Source organism: Leptonychotes weddellii, chromosome 11, assembly GCF_054177405.1.
Source record: "Leptonychotes weddellii isolate Sample4059 chromosome 11, ASM5417740v2, whole genome shotgun sequence".
In the NCBI taxonomy this organism is placed as follows: Eukaryota; Metazoa; Chordata; class Mammalia; order Carnivora; family Phocidae; genus Leptonychotes; species Leptonychotes weddellii.
In genome coordinates, this window is record NC_138379.1 from 65,909,187 (window position 1) to 65,925,579 (window position 16,393).

General features: G+C 37.1%; 1 pseudogene; it reads right to left on the bottom strand.

The window, feature by feature from the left end:
* Positions 1 to 8,998: 8,998 nt before the first annotated feature.
* Positions 8,999 to 9,567, bottom strand: LOC102740426 (HIG1 domain family member 1A, mitochondrial pseudogene; annotated as a pseudogene).
* Between the last annotated feature and the right edge of the window lie 6,826 nt (positions 9,568 to 16,393).

A 16,393-nucleotide genomic window follows, 5' to 3' on the forward strand; every position in this document is an offset into this window, starting at 1 on the left:
CTCCCGCGCGGTTCCTCCCCGGGAAGGAAGGTGCGTCTCCCCGGATCTGCCGCTTTTTGGGTCCCTGCTGGAGGAGCAGTGGCCCGACTGTGCCGCGGATCACGGTCAATGGCAACCCCGAGCTGAGAGCCCGGGCCTGGGCTCTGCCTCTGCAGCCGGCTTCCCTGCTCCGATACCTGGGAGCTCTGCTGCACTCAGGCACCCCCAGTCTTTCTGTGACCCCGAGGGTCCTGAGACCACACTGTCCCGGAGGGTTCCACCCCCCGCTTAGCCACCGGAGTGGCGTCCCTCAGCGGAGCAGACTTTTAAAAGTTCCAATTTTGTGCTCCGTGGTTCTATCATTTGCCAGAAGCGGCCGACAGAGGCTCCTCCCCCGCCGTTTATCCTCCCGAATATTGCCTCGGATTCACTTCTCCGCACGTCCTACCTTCCAGAAAGTGGTCACTTTTCTGATGAGAGAGTTGTTGCTCTTCTTTTCTTCAATCTCCTGTTGAGTTTGTAGGTGTTCAGAATGGTTTGATCCCTATCCAGCTGAATTCCTGAGAGGAGACGAAATCCAGGTCTCCTACTCCTCTGCCATCTTGCTCCGCCCCCCAGAATAGAAGTTTTAAACAATGGTTATTCTTCCAATCCATTAGAATGGAATGGTTTTCCATCTTTTTGTGTCTTCCTCAATTTCTTTCATAAATGTTCTGCAGTTTGTAGAGTACAGATCCTTTACCTCTTTGGTTAGGCTTATTCCTAAGTATCTTATGGTTTTTGGTGCAATTGTAAATGGAATCGATTCCTTAATTTCTCTTTCTTCAGTTACATTGTTAGCATATAGAAAAGCAACTAATTTCTGTGCATTGATTTTGTATCCTGCTGAATGGCTGTATGAGTTCTAGCAATTTGGGGGTGATGTCTTTTGGATTTTCCACATAAAGTAGTATGTCATCTGTGAAGAGAGAGAGTTTGACTTCTTCTTTGCCAATTTGGATGCCTTTTATTTCTTCTTCTTGTCTAGCACTATATTGAACAATAGTGATGAAAGTGGGAATCCCTGTCATGTTCCTGAACTTAAGGGAAAAGCTCTCAGATTTTCCCCATTGATAATAATATTCACTGTGGGCTTCCCATAGTTTTTTTTTTTTTTAATGATATTGAGGAATGTTCCCTCTATCCCAACATCCTGAAGAGTTTTAATCAGGAAAAGATGCTGTATTTTGTCAAATGCTTTTTCTGCATGAATTGAGAGGATCATACGGTTCTTGTCTTTTCTTGTATTAGTGTGCTCTATCACGTTGATTGATTTGTGAATGTTGAACCATGCTTGCATCCCAGGCATAAAACCCACTTGGTCGTGATGGATAACCTTTTAAAGTACTGTTGGATCCTATTGGCTAGGATCTTGTTAAGTGTTTTGGCATCCATGTTCATCAGAGATATTGGTCGGTAATTCTCCTTTTTGATGGGGTCTTTGCCTGGTTTTGGGATCAGGGTAATGCTGGCCTCATACAATGAGTTTGGAAGTTTTCCTTCTTTTTCTATTTTTTGAAACAGCTTCAGTAGAATAGGTATGATTTCTTCTTTAAATGTTTGGTAGAATTCCCCTGGGAAGCCATCTGTCCCCGGACTCTTATTTTTTGGGAGGTTTTTGATGACTGCTTCAATTTCGTTACTGGTTTCTGGTGTATTCAGATTATCTAATTCGTCCTGCTTCAGTCTTGGTAGTTTATAAATTTCCAGGAAGGCATCCATTTCTTCCAGATCGTTTATTTTGTTGGCATATAGTTGCTGGTAATAATTTCTAATAATTGTTTCTATTTCTTTAGTGTTAGTTGTGATCTCTCCCCTTTCATTCATGATATTATTAATTTGGGTCCCTTCTCTTTTCTTTTGGATAAGTCTGGCCAGAGGTTTATCAATCTTATTAATTCTTTAATTCTTTCAAAGAACCAGCTTCTAGTTTTGTTGATCTGTTCTACAGGTTTTCTGGTTTCTATTTCATTGATCTCTGCTCTAATCTTCATTATTCCTCTTTTCCTGCTTGGTTTAGGCTTTATTTGCTCTTCTTTCTCCAGCTTCTTTAGGTGTAAGGTAAGCTTGAGAGGCTTGGATGGCTATGTATTTCCCTCTTAGGACCTCCTTTGCAGTATCCCATAGGTTTTGGATGAATGTGTTTCATTCTCATTAGTTTCCATGAATTGTTTAAATTCTTCTTTAATTTTCTGGTTGACCCAATCATTCTTTAGCAGGATGCTTTTTAATTTCCAAGTGTTTTAACTCCTTCCAAAGTTTTTCTTGTGACTGAGTTCCAGTTTCAAGGCATTGTGGTCTGATAACATGAAGGGAATAATCTCAATCTTTTTGTATATACCTATGAAGTCCATCTGGTCCAATGTGTCATTCAAAGCTCTTGTTTCTTTGTTGATCTTCTGCTTAGATGATCTGTCCATTGTTAAGAGTGGAGAGTTAAGATCTCCTACTATTAATGTATTATTATTGATGTGATTCTTTATTTTGGTTAACAGCTGGCTTATGCAGTTGACTGTTCCCTTGTTGGGGGCATAGATGTTTACAAATGTTAGATTTTCTTGTTGACTGGACCCTTTAAGTATGATATAGTGTCCCTCTACATCTCCTACTACAGCCTTTGATTTAAAATCTAATTTGTCTGATATGAGAATTGCTACCCCAGCTTTCTTTTGAGGCCCGTTGGCATGATAAATGGTTCTCCATCCCTCACTTTCAATCTGAGGTGTCTTTAGGTTCAAAATGAGTCTCTTGTAGACTGCATATGGATGGGTCCTGTCCTTGAATCCAATCTGTAACCCTATGCCATTTCATGGGAGCATTTAACCTGTTTGCATTGAGAGTAACTACTGAAAGACATGTATTCATTGCCATTATATTATCTGTACAGCCCCTGTTTCTATAGATAGTATCTGTAAATTTCTGGTGTATATTACTCTTGGGGTCTTTCTTCTTTTATGGACTCTCCCTTAATATTTCTTGCAGGGCTGGCTTGGTGGTCACATATGCTTTCAGTTTCTGCAGGTCCTGGAAGCTCTTTGTCTCTCTGTCCATTCTGAATGACAGCCTGGTTGGATAAAGTATTCTTGGATGCATGTTCTTCTCATTTAGCACCCTGAATATGTCTTGCCGGCCTTTTCTGGCTTGCCAGGTCTCTGTGGATAGGTGTGACGTTATTCTGATGTTCCTCCCTCTGCACGTAAGGAATCTCTTCCCCCCAGCTGCTCTTAGGATAGCTTCCTTGACTGTAAGATTTGCAAGGTTCACTATATATGCCAGCATGTTGGTCTGTTCTCATTGATCTTGGGAGGGGTCCTCTCTGCCTCTTGGACATGAATGCTCTGTGGAAACCAGTTTTTTGAGATTTGTTCTCTGGCGGCTTTCCACACCTCTTCTGAGGGTTAGAGAAAAAATGGCTGTACCCAGACCTCTGTCCCAGAGCAGAGAAATTGCAGTCTGCTCTACTCTGAACCCCCCAGTACACACAGTCTCCGTTTCTGTATGCATCACTGAAAACCACAGCCTCCTGCGAGTGGTGCGTGCTGCAGCAACCTTCTGAGCATTCAACCCAGGAGACCAGGCTTGTTTCTGCCCTTTGTGTTTCTAAAACCCCGAGCGGCCCTGGGTTCACACGCATGCCCCTGCAGCTACTGGTTCCTGTTTGAGCGCTGCTCTAAAGCCCTTCCTGGCCCCTACTATTCTGTGAGTTTTTGCCTGGTACCCTGGCACAGGATGCTTTTGTGCTCTGGTGTTATATCACTTTCCAGGAGCCAGCTTATGGCGGCTTCCTCCCTTTTCTGCTTATTTTCCTATATCTGCCTGTAGATTCATGATTCCTCCCTTTTTACTTCACGACAGGTGGTGTTTTTCTGCTTGTAGAGATCAAGATATCTATTCTTACATCTCAGGCTGATTTAGTGGGTGTTCAGAATGGTTTGGTTGATATCCAGCTAAATTCAGGGGACTGGTTGAAAGAGGGTCTCCTAGTCCTCTGCCATCTTGCCCCCCCTCCTGATACAGAATTTAAAGTAATGATCATAAAGAAACTCGCTGGACTTGAGAAAAGGATGGAGGGCATCAGTGAGACGCTTACAAAGAGATAAAAAATAACATCAGAAATTAAGAACTCAATAAATGAAATTTTTAAAAATACACTAGATAGAATAAATCATAGGCTACAGTAAACTAAGGAGCTAATTAGTGACTTAGAATATAGAATAATGGAAAGCAATCAAACTGAACAGGTGAAAGATAAACAAATACAGCATAATAATAGACTTAGAAACTCAGTGACTCCATCAAGCTTAATAACATTTGCATTATAGGGATCCCAGGAGGAGAAGAGAGAGAAACACGATGGATTTGATGGATTCCCAGCAGCCTGAGCAATGTCCCTCATAGGAGCAGACTTCTAAAGTTCTATTTTTGACATCACATGTAGGTCTTTCATACATTTTGAGTCTATTTTTGTGAATGGTGTAAGGAAATGGTCCAATTTCATTCTTCTGAATGTGGCTGTCCAATTTTCCCAACACAATTTGTTGAAGAGACTGTATTTTTCCACTGGATATTCTTTTCTGCTTTGTTGAAGATTACTTGCCCATAGAGTTGATGGTCCATTTCTGGGTTCTCTATTCTGTTGCATTCATCTATGTATTTGTTTTTGTGTCAGTATCATACTGTCTGGATGGTTACAGCTTTCTAATAGAGCTTGAAGTCCAGGAATTGTGAAGCCACCAGTTTTGATTTTCTTTTTCAACATTCCTTTGTCTATTCAGGGTTATTTCTGGTTCCACACAAAATTTAGGGTTATTTGTTCTAGCTCTGTAAAAAAAGTTGATGGTATTTTGATAGGGATTGCTTTGAATGTGTAGATTGCTCTAGGTAACATGGACATTTTAACAATATTTGTTCTTCCACTCCATGTGCATGGAAATTTTTCCATTTCTCTGTGTCTTCTTCAATTTCTTTCATGAGTGTTCCATAGTTTTCTGAGTACAGATCCTTTGCCTCTTTAGTGAGGTTTATTCCTAGGTATCTTATGGTTTTGGGTGCAATTGTAAATGGGATCAAATCCTTAATTTCTCTTTCTTCTGTCTCATTGTTTGTGTATAGCAATGCGACTGATTTCTGTGCATTGATTTTATATCTTGCCACTTTACTGAATTCCTGTATGAGTTCTAGCAATTTGGGGGTGGAGTCTTTGGGATTTCCACATAGAGTATCATGTCATCTGTGAAGAGTGAGAGTTTGACTTCTTTGTTGATTCAGATGCTCTTTATTTTCTTTTTGTTGTCTGATTGCTGTGGCTAGAACTTCTAATACTATGTTGAACAACAGTGGTGATAGTGGACATCCGTGTCATGTTCCCGACCTTAGGGGGAAACCTGAGCAGACCCAAAACCAGCAGGGAAATTGAAGCAGTAATCAAAAATCTCCCAACAGACAACAGTCCAGGGCTGGATGACTTCCCAGGGGAATTCTCCCAAACATTTAAAGAATTAACACCTATTCTTCTGAGCTGCTTCAAAAAAATTGAAATGGAAATAAAATTTCCAAACTCTTTCTATGAGGCCACCATTTCCTTGATGAATATCCCTGATGAATATAGATGCATGGATAAAAATATGAATATTGTTCAGCTATAAAAAAAGAATGAAATCTTGCCAATTGCAATGACATGGGTGGAGTTAGGGAGTATAATGCTAAGCATGTTAATTCAGGCAGAGAAAGGCAAATATCATGTGATTTCCCTCACATGTGGAATTTAAGAAACAAAACAAACAAGCAATGGAAGAGAGAGAGAGAGAAGCCAAGAAACAGACTCCTAACTATAGAGAACAAACTGAAGGTTACCAGAGGGGATGGGTAAATATGTGATGGGGATTAAGGAATGCTCTTGTGATGAATACAGGGTGATGTATGGAACTGTTGAATCACTATATTGTACACCTAAAACTAATATAATGCTAACTAACTGGAATTAAAATAAGACCTTAAAAAAATACAAACTCAATTGTTGTGTACCAGTACAAATATAGGAAAGAAAAAAAAAAATCTCTGACATATGCTGTAACTCTTCTGTGTATTGTCTCCTATTTATTATTCTATGTTTTCACTGGAACATTGATTACACATTTTTTCCAATTAATTAAACAAATATTTATTGAGTATTTATATGAGCCAGGCACTAATGCCAGGTGCTTTGGATGAAAAAGATATTCATGGCCTCAAAGATACTGGAGGAGACATGGAAGCAGTCACACACCAATGCCCCAATAACATATAACATTAAGCCAAGGAATCAAACTCTCAGTGAAAATCAACATACCATCTCTTTGAGGTATAACATCACTTCCTGAGGGATACTTTCTCTGACTCCAACCCTGGGTTAAGTCCCCTTGCTGGATGTTACTGCTGCTACCTATACCTAGCATTCAACATGCTTTTTATAATCACTTGATGGCAGCCTTCCCTGCTGGACTGTCAGTTGTGAGGACAGGGCCCTCGCACTGGCCCTGCTGCTTTCCCAAGCTTACCACAGTACCGACGGTAGTAGCTGTCATTTGCTGAGTTTACTTATGCATCAGGTGCTATGACAGGCTCCTTACAGTCACCACTACATTTTATCTTCCCAATGACCCTCAGCCACGGATACTGTCCCTATCTTACAGATGAGGAAGCCATGGCTACTTTACTAGTAGGTGGCAGAACTGTGAACCCAGGACTGACTTAATAACATGTAATATCAGATCCACCTGAGCCACTTTTAAGAATTTCCATTATCTGATGCCAATCTATTCATCCAGCTAATTTACCACTCTCTTCTTTGAATGAGCAACCCCACCCTTAATAACATAATGCTCACTACTCTTTCAACACTTCACTTTTGTTTGGCCTATCCTCTGGCATTGGTCTAGATCAACTTCTCTCAAATGAGTATTTATTTAGCTTAACAAATCAATAATGTACTCATCTATTAGCACAACAATTTTCTGAATATTGTTCCCAAATTTGTTCTTATCCTTTGAGGCTTATCCTTCATGAAACAATTGTTGGGACTGCCTACCAGGATCTCCTATCAGGTCTATTGGAACCTGAGAAAATAGTTCCTAGTAATAGCTTTATTATTTTTTTCTTTTTCTTTTCTTTTTTTTTATTATTATGTTATGTTAATCGTAATAGCTTTATTTTTATTTATTTATTTTATTTATTTTATTTATTTATTTTTTAAGATTTTATTTATTTATTTGACAGAGAGAGACATAGTGAGAGCAGGAACACAAGCAGGGGAGTGGGAGAGGGAGAAGCAGGCCTCCTGCAGAGCAGGGAGCCCGATGTGGGACTCGATCCCAGGACCCTGGGATCATGACCTGAGCCGAAGGCAGACGCTTAACGACTGAGCCACCCAGGCGCCCCAATCGTAATAGCTTTATTTTTAAAGCACTTTTCAGACTCATATAATGAGCTATATAGGACAGTAGAAATTCCCTAGCTCAACTTCTCATTTTATAGCTAAGATTGAGAAAACTTGGATTTGATCCAAGTTATAGAGTCAGTGGTGAGTCAAGACCATGCTGTAACCTCCTGCTTAATTTTATTAATTTATGATAACTGCTGCCACTCCAGTATTAATTTCACAAAGGCCAGTATCTCTAATACCTGTTGGCATCTATGACTTGACTGCCCAGGTTCCAGTCCCAAACCTACACCCTTCTCTAGCTATGTGATCCTGGGTTAGATATTTACACTGTTCATGCCTCAGCCTCCTCCTCTGTTAAATAAGGATCATAGTTCCTACCTCTTAGGGTTGTTAGGAAATCCAAATGACATTATACATGAAAAGCACTTAGAATAGTGTGTGGCACATAGTAAATAATAGTAAATAATAGATACTATTATTCCTATTTGATAACCATAGTTCCTACCAAAGGTACAAAACATTCTCTCTCTTCTTGGAACTTAATCCTTGTGTTACTTTGAGGAATGATTGATTTTTTCCAAACTGAAACAAATACAAGGCAATTGATGTGTTCACTAACTTTACTAACACTACATTTACCATGTTATCACCATGGAATGTAAATTCAGGTTAGACAAGAAAATTTCACAAGTGTAATAAAGCATTCTGGAGTATACCAAAGTTTGTGTATAATGTCTGACCAAACCACCTTGCTGATAAATCATTAATCACTTCAATTACAGGTAATTTGTTAACATTTATGATTCTTACAGAGAAAATAAACTTCATACATTTAAAAAGTGTTTTTCATTTAACCTTTGCATTAGTACTTAAAATACACATTTCTATTTTAAGATAACATTTAAAAATTATTCTAATACAACAGCAGCATAAATATAACTCTGCAATTACAAAAAAAGCTAAACTGGGATCCACAGTTAAGTTATTCTCATGTTTACAAGTATGATTCTGAAATAAATACTACTTCTAAGCAGCTGTTATCGGCTTCTTTAGGTTTGGTTTAAATACACGTTATTTTCGGTTGTGGGGAAGCTTATTATATTATATTCCATGCACTGTTCTGAAAGGGTTAAGAGCCAACCAGCCCTAAAAACTGAAGTACTCAATCAGTCTGCAAAACAAGCAGAAAAAAGTTAAATGGGATTCCTACATAACATCAAAAGCATGTGATATTCTGCAGCAAGTACTCCTACATAACATCAAAAGCATGTGATATTCTGCAGGAAGTACTCAGGATTGGCAAATTGTCCTCTTTATAACTGATTTTATCAGAAGAGTTTAAGAAGGAGCATATTTTATCACTATCAAGTACATTTAAAAGTGACATGTTGGGGCGCCTGGGTAGCTCAGTAGTTAAGCCTCTGCCTTGGGCTCAGGTCATGATCTCAGGGTCCTGGGATCGAGCCCTGCATCAGGCTCCCTGCTCTGCCGGAAGCCTGCTTCTCCCTCTCCCACTCCCCCTACTTGTGTTCCCTCTCTCGCTGTGTCTCTCTCTGTCAAATAAATAAATAAAATCTTTAAAAAATAATAATAAGTGACATGTTTCTTTTGTTCTAATTTGACTCCGTTGAATGACCTAGCTAGTTAACTGGTCACTAGTAATTTGGTTACCAGGCAAATCAAGCCTGCAAGAAAGGAAGCCAATATTTAAATTACTGTGTTATTGTGTGACCCATTCAAACGATTTATTTTCAACATAAACATATAAACTCAATATGAGATGCCTAGCTAAAGCAAGCACCACCAACAAAACCAAGACAGCTTCTCTTCTTCTAAGGTTTAGGCTTTGCCCAGAATTCCTTATACATGGAATAGCCCATACCGAGAGTCATTGCTCCCACAACAAAGCCTTGGGCTGCCACACGCATGTGGATCAGGTGAACAGACATTTTAGTATTTCCCCTGCTCTTCAATTTATATAATCCATATGCAACGATTGCTGCAAACCGCGCCATTCCAATGGGAATAAACGGTGCCTCTCTTGCTTTTCGGATAAGTTTAGATACCTGATCTTCATCCTATGAAGAAAGAGAAACATCTGTGCCGGTGGACATAGTGGCTGAAGAATCCTCCTCTGGATCAGTGTAAATTGTTCAATTGGTCAACGGAGCAGAAGTTTTTTCTCCCTCCTTCAGGAAGGAAGGGGATGGCAATCTCTCTCCTACAATGACAGGACTTCCGCTCCAACTGGTTTCTGGCTCTCTCCCACGCTCGCCGTCCGGCCGGGTTCTTCTGAATACACATTTTATACAGTTATTTTTTAATTGCTTATACCAGAGCTAATGTAATTTCATTAATAATCAAAACTGTGTGTAAGTTAGAAATTTCTAGAGATGTATACCAAAAAAAAAAAAAAAAAGGTCCAGGGTGCTTGTTAAAATATAAATTCCTAGACCTATTAGGCAAACTGAATCAAAATTTGGGAAAGACCCCAAGAATAAACATGAAAACACTTCCCACCAATGGTTTTTCTTTTTATTTTTTTCAACCAATGATTTTTCTATGCATTAATTTACTTATTTATATTGTATTATATATTGAAAATCAGAAAGTTAAAAAATAAATGTGTCATAAATATATTCCATTTTTCATAATGATTTATGCATATAAACCAAAAACCTAAGAGTTTCATAGGAACTCTAATGTTAAGAGAAATTGTATCCCACACATCTTTAGGTTAGATTTTTCTATATTCAATCATGTGCCTCTGAATTTAATCAAGTTCTGTCAAATTTAAGATTATCATATAAATCTAACCAAACAAATTGCAACAGTAAAAATTACACATATGCACTTTGCATGTATTATATGTGTATACAGTAATCTTTTCTACACTAAAAATTATATATGTATATGATTTTATATTATATAAATTAAAAAATTTGCAAGGACAAATAAATCAAACAAAAGAAAAAAGTACAGGACAAAGAAAATTATCTGTACATAATAAACAAAATATTAATGTCAACATATATACATATCAATATTAAAAATCTGTATCATAAAAAAATATATGCTAAGGATATGAATAGGATATTCATTACAGAAAATATTTAAAACAGACATAAACATAAGAAAAGATGATCAATATCTTTCATAATCAGAGAAATTCAAAATAGGGAATTTAAAGTAAAATTCAAATTTTATTTCTCAGATAGCAAATAAAAGTATTGAGAAACACTGAGTTGTCAAAAAATGGTTTTTCTCATACACTGATAGTGAGATCATAATTGAAATAGTTTTAGAGTTTATTAAAAAGTATAAACTCTTTGCTTTAGCAATTCTACTTCTAGGAGTCTAAACCAAAGTAGTGCTAATACATAATTACAATGATTACATGTTCAAAGCACTTGTTTGTGATGTTGTTTGAATTATTTAAATATGAGGAAAAAAATCTTTCTATAAGGAATGCCGACATATGTGTGGTTTATTCATTATGTGGGATTTAATTTTTAAAAAGTAAAAATAATGAAATAGGTTCATAAGTACTAATGTGAAATGATGTTTATACTATGTGGTTAGGTAAAAAGGTAAATCATAGATAATATAAACGCTTGATGTTATTTATGAAAAAAGTATTTGTAACCATATGAGAAAAAAGTTGTAGAAGCCTACACATCAAATTAACAACATTAGTCATAACTAAAGAGCAGAATAAAAGAGATAGCCTGGGTATTTTCACTTTTTATCTTGTATTTTTTTAATATTAACTAGTAAGTACATATTGACAATTTTAAAGAATGAAATTTAACAGAAGAGGAATGAAATGAGTTAACCACAAAATGTTTTTCCTTAAATTCCTGGTAAATGCTAGAGTGTGATTATCAATGAATTCAGTGATCATAGAGGTTCTCTAGGAAAGATTTAATAAAGGGCTGGACAATGCGCTCACTACTGCCCCCTCTGGGAAGTGCAACAAAATCTTACAAAAACACGAGAGCAGGGAACAAGGAATAGTTAACTCTTTACACCAGTTTGCCGAATGGGAATTATCAAGGATCAAATAAAGTTGACTTCAAAGTTTAGAGGACATCCAGGATTACAGTAGTCCCCCCTTATCCACTTTGTTTCCATTGGTTTCAGTTACCTGTGGTCAACTGTGGTCCTGAAGCAGATAATCCTCCCTCTGACTTATCAGAAGGTCAGTAGTAGCCTAACGCTATGTCACCATGCTTATGTCACTAAACTCACTTCATCTCATCACATAGGCATCTTATCTCACATCATCACAAGAAGAGTGAGCACAATACAGTCAGATATTTTGGGAGAGACAGAAAGTTAGAGACCTGTTGCACATAACAATTATTACAATACATTGTAATAATATACAATATACATATAAATATAATAAAATATAATATACAATATATTGTTAAAATTGTTCTATTTTATTATCAGGTATTGTTGTTTATCTCTTACTGTGCCTAATTTATAAATTAAACTTTATCATGGGTAGGTATGCATAGGAAAATCATAGTATATAAGCGTTTGGCATTATCCATGGTTTCAGGCATTCACCGAAGGTCTTGGAATGCATCCTACACAGATAAGAGGGGACTACTATATATTTCTACTACTTTTTTTTCTATTTCCCTTGTAATTTCTTACTATTACTTGAAACCAAATATGTCAGCTTCTTCTCTACTGAAGCACTTTCTAATATGTATATATTAAATATATACATATATATGATAGTTTTCTAAATATATATATAGTTTTCTAAAATTTAAACTTTGCAGTTTAGAAAAGAAGAAGATTTTTAGAAGAAGAAGATTTTAGAAGAAGAATTTAAAAAAGAAAAAATATTTATGGAACATCTATTATATGCTAGTCACTCTTCCAAGATATGGGAAGGTAACAGTAAAAAAACAAACAAAAAATATAGACAAAACCCCTGCTCTCATAGTGCAAGGATAGATACAATAAACAAAAATGTAAATTCTAATATGTGTCAAATGTTGACATGTGATATAAAGAAAATAAACAAGGAAGAGGAATAGGAGTAACAAGTCAGGACAGTAAATGTGCTATTTAAAATAGGATGAGCAGAACATGCTTCACTGAAGAGATGAGAATTAGATCGAAAGGAATTGAAACAGAAAATCATGCTGATATTTCAGAAAAGGACAACAATTACAAAGACCCTGAGTCAGGAATGTACTTAGCATTTTTAGGAATAACATGGAAGCAAGTATCACTGGAAGAGAGGAAGCAAGGGAGTTAAGAATGGGAAATATATCAGGATGTGAGGGCGATCTGGCTGCGACATCTGTCACCCCATTGATCGCCAGGGTTGATTCGGCTGATCTGGCTGGCTAGGCGGGTGTCCCCTTCCTCCCTCACCGCTCCATGTGCGTCCCTCCCGAAGCTGCGTGCTCGGTCGAAGAGGACGACCTTCCCCAATAGAGGAGGACCGTTCTTCGGTCAAGGGTATACGAGTAGCTGCGCTCCCCTGCTAGAACCTCCAAACAAGCTCTCTCAAGAATGGGAAATATATCAGATGACCTGTGTGTGTGTGTGTGTGTGTGTGTGTGTGTGTGTGACTGTGTGTGTGTTGTGGGAAGAGATACAATACATATCGTCCTTTTGGCCAGGGTCAGCAAACTATACCTGGGGACCTGCCATTTGTTTATGTAAATGAAGTTGTATTAGAATACAGCTATAACCTTTTGCTTTGTATTGTCTGTGGCTGACTTCACACTATAAAACAGAATTGAGTAGTTGCGACAGAGACCATAGAGCACACAAATACAAAATATTACTATCAGGCCCTTTGCTGGCTCCTACTTGAGACCATTGTAAAGACTTTGGCTTTTATTGTAAGTCTGATAAGAAGGCAAATGCTTGATTCCTATTGTATCCATGTCTTGAAGGTCATGATAAAAGTTTTAGATTTATTCTATGTGTGAATAGATATCTTTGAATATTTTTAATTAGGGCAGTGTTCAAAGAACTATTAGAGCTATTTTGTGGAGAATAAATTGTAAGAAAGCAAGAGTGGAAGCATAGAGAAAAATTAGATGGTCTAACAGCAGTGTAAGTAAGAAATGATACAGGTTTGAAAAAAAAGATAACATTGGAAAGAAGGAAATTATAATAAATGGAAATTGCTAACATAGTGGGTAGACGGTGAGAGAAAGTTAAAAATCAAGAATGACTCCTAGGTTTATAACTTGAGCAATTGATGTTATAGGGAATATTAGGGATAAAGTTTGGAAGGGAGTGAACATATGTGGCTCTTAGGGATAAAATAAGTCTGGGATAGCTCTTAGATTCCCAAGTGGATATGTAAATAAAAATGTATGTAGGGATTTAAGAAGGCAGAAATTGATGGAAAAATATGGGAGCCTTTCTATAGAGAGTACACAATTTGAAGAGGTTAGATATCTAGAAAGAAAGTGTTGATGGACAAACAGAGAATTTTTAGATGTCTAGCAGAAAAGCAGAATGAGAGCAAGAGGACAGTGACTTAGTGTGACAGTCAAGGTCCCCACAGAAACAAAGATGGCAGTATTCAACTTCATGATTACGTTCCTGATACTTAACAACAGTTGGAATTTGATTTTAGTAATATACCATGGATTCTATTCTAACAGTTAGATAATTGAATTTAGTAATATAACATGGATTCTAAACTGTGTTAGGAGGGAAATGAAGACCATGATGGATTTGAGAAAGTGGTAAGGATAGTGAACTCTATATACACAAAATGAAATCTTCTCATAATAGAATGCTTATTAGCCATGGCCCAAAGAAATGTTTATTACTCGTGGTTGATATTTAACTTTCCTTTATTTATCATAAGGAGAATAACTGTAAATTATTTCAATAATTCGTTGCATTTCTGTGTCATTTTACACTTCAGACAATATTTACACATGTATCAGAAAGTCCAAAAATTAATAACATATAACTGAAGCACATTGACCATTGTCTTAGAGACTTAATAAATGAAAGGTATTCTACCAATAATGTGAGTACCAGCAGAACATATATCAGATAAATTCTAAGAAGGAAAACAGAAAATTCTTTAAGTAAAACTTGGCTTAAGTTGTGCTAAAGTTGGGCATTGCTTACTGAGAATTATATTTATTTGTTTTACATTGTAGTCACGTGAGGAAACACTGTGAATAGTGGGTAATTAATTTTTCTGCTAATGTAACTCTTTGGAATTAATTTGGAAATTAATAATCTCTTTGTAAATTATATGGATGTGATGAGGTAAGAACTGATGTATTTTCTGAAATACAGACCTAAGAAGACATGCACTCTTCATTCTCCTACAAACTTCTTGGGGTTTGAAGGTGACACAATTACTGAACTTCAAAATGTTATGTGACAGTGGACAATTCCTGCTTATAGGTAGGATTTTGCCTAAGTAGATAAGCTCTGTACTTGAGCAGATATGATTCACAATTTTTTTTAAAAGGGGATTATGTATTACTACATATCCTTTACCTTAGTTATATATAATAAGCTTTGACTGTAACAGTAGAAATGGAAATTAAACATTAACTACATTTCAAAGCTTGTCATAAATGTTAACACAGAATCAATAAGTTAATCTCTAATTTAAATATGTACAATCCTGAGTAAATTTTGCAGTTGCACAGGCGATGGTGCCGAAACACTCTTTACAATTTACCAAGCTGTTTTGTATGACTGCACACCCAGCTAACATAGCCATTTTACACTTAACTGAGTAGATTGGGAGCCATAGTAGAGACACTTTTTATTTTAATGTCACCTATAGCTAAAGTTATGTCAGGATTTCCATTATAAACCTGTTTTCAGGGCTTAATACCTTTGTAATAGTTTTAATCATGGACTGAACCCAAATTTTTTTCTGAAGAATATCAAGCAACATAGCTTTAGAGAAAAAGGAGGCCAAATATGTAGGGGTAAGGAAACATACCAATATTAGGAAGAACATAATTTATTTCTGTGGAGCTTATAACTATTTTAGTAATGTAGGTAAACAACAAAAGTACAATATTTAAAAGTAATCTCTATACCTAATGGGGGGCTCAAACTCACAACTCTGAGATCAAGAGTCACATGCTCCCACTGAAACAGCCAGGTGCACACATTTTTATTTATTTACTTACTTATTTTAAGATTTTCTTTATTTATTTGACAGAGAGAGACACAGCGAGAGAGGGAACACAAGCAGGGGGAGCGGGAGAGGGAGAAGCAGGCTTCCCACGGAGCAGGGAGCCCGATGTGGGGCTCGATCCCAGGACCTTGGAACCATGACCTGAGCCGAAGGCAGACGCTTAATGACTGAGCCACCCAGGCGCCACCAGGTGCACACATTTTTAAAAAGATTTATTTATTTATTTGAGAGAGAGAGAGAGCACTAGTGCAAGGAGGGGCAGAGGGAAAGAATTCCAAGCAGACTCCACACTGAGCATGGAGCCCCATGCAGAGCCTGATCCCAGGACCTTGAGATCATGACCTGAGCTGAGATCAAGAGTCAGATGCTTAGCTGACTGCACCACACAAGGGCCCCCCTAAAAGTGTAATTTTTGGGGAAAAAAATGACTGACACTCATAGACATGGCTGACAGGAGGGAGGTTTCATGGAAATTTATAGGCAGGATTAGATTCTTTGAATTAGCACTTTCAAATTCTCAATCAAGTTTATCCATGCTATATTTGTTCAATTCCCCACCCAATATTTGGATTAATTTGTCTACCAGAAATTGTTATTTGTGTATGGTTAGTCCATATATTGAGTTTCACTCTTGCTTTTTCCTCTTTTCTCACCAATTCTACACTTAAAATATTCCATTTTTTTCATGGTGGAAATGTTTTTATCAACCATGGCAAACTTGCAACACTGAATTTCTCCCCACGTTAGTACTGCGCACCAAAAAAGTCCAGAAATATTTC